The sequence below is a fragment of the Mustela putorius genome, unplaced genomic scaffold (assembly GCF_011764305.1).
Source record: "Mustela putorius furo isolate JIRA1106 unplaced genomic scaffold, ASM1176430v1.1 tig00000876_pilon_pilon_pilon, whole genome shotgun sequence".
Taxonomy (NCBI): domain Eukaryota; kingdom Metazoa; phylum Chordata; class Mammalia; order Carnivora; family Mustelidae; genus Mustela; species Mustela putorius.
The window spans coordinates 1,358,894-1,360,373 of record NW_025421506.1 but is presented as its reverse complement, the minus strand read 5'-3'; the positions used below and the strand labels follow the sequence as shown (position 1 = coordinate 1,360,373).

At 45.9% G+C, this 1,480-nt stretch overlaps 1 pseudogene; it reads left to right on the top strand.

Annotated features, from left to right (window-relative positions):
* The first annotated feature begins 598 nt into the window (after positions 1-598).
* Positions 599-1,480, top strand: LOC101684789 (annotated as a pseudogene).

The following is a 1,480-nucleotide window of genomic DNA, read 5'->3' as shown; positions in this document are numbered from 1 at the left end:
AAACTGTTTCTAGCACAGTAGACCAAATAGAACAAAATACTGATATTTCCCAGTGTCCCCAAATACCGTCCAGATGTTCTAACAGCCGGTTCAAGATCCCCAAAACTACCTTAAGCTTCTGCCAATATGTGAAGTAATAGGGTAGTGATTGGTAAGGCTGAAATGAAAGTGAGCTCAAGATGTCATTCAAACATTTCCTTTCACACTTAGAGCAAATGTTAGAGCAACTTACAACATTTGGGGTACATCCTTAAGTTTTTTAAATTCAATGTCACTGATTTGAATTTTCATATCACTGTTGGCATTTCTGTAATCAGGAGCTACTCTGCTTGACCAAGTCATCGCAAATCTTACCATTTTATGGGTGTGTTGTATAAGAGGAAACCCCTATACCAAAAGTCGTAACTTCCATCAATAACAGAATTTTTTATGTTGTTATTAATAAATCCATACCAACTCTGACCTCAAATGACAGAATGTGTATGGAATCGGCACTTGACCACATAGGAGGAATGTGTGGAATAATTATAGATTCAGAGATTTAATACACACACACACACGTGCACGCACACACACATACACACATACATACATATACATGGGTCCATATATATATGGGCTTTCTGGGGATGGTGAGCGGCTGGTCAGTAGCGGAACATGTCAGCAAGCACTTAGCTCAGCCAGCCGGGTCTACTTCCTCCAGGTGGGATAAGAGACCTTTAAGTCAGAATATCCTCAGTGTTATGTGGCTGCCGAACCCCTTTCACAAGAGAAGACTGAAACAACACAGCCCTCATCGGCCAGTATGGAAAACCATTAGTCAACACCGGATGAATTGCAAGCCTTCCATTCCTCCACCTAGGAAGTAGCTACCATGCATCCAAGTGCAAGGTCCACTCCAACCTGCTTAGCAGGCATCCAAGTGCAAGGTCCACACCAACCTGCCTACCATGCATCTGAGAGCAAGGTCCACACCGTCCCACATAACACAGTCCCACTGAATGTCTCACAACAGAGCTCTGAGACCAGCATGGCCCACCTACACGACAAATGGGTCCCTAAGGAAGACAGGCAAAAGTGGCTGACGTTAGCTCCCACTTTCAAGAAGCATAAACTTTATTGACTGTGTCAGGGAATAGGTAGGCAAGGTTCTGGTCCACTGTGAGGCTAGGATCTCCTGTTCACCCATCATCTGCATGGCTTAGCTCATGAAGACCAAGTAGGTTGCCTAAAAGGGGCCTTATATTACATCAAGCAGGGGAGTATGATCTCACCCAACTTTGGCCTCATGGGCCAGGTCCAGCGGGATCAATCTGGGATCCTGCCTTCCACACCTGCCTCCAGACTCCCTCCAGGCAAGGGGATGCAGCAAGCAGGCTCTTCATTTACGGACGGTTTGCAGTCACTGAGCCCTGACGTGCAGAGTTCCTATGGCACACACGCTATTTCAGTACCCCACCCACCTGATGGGAGTCCATAG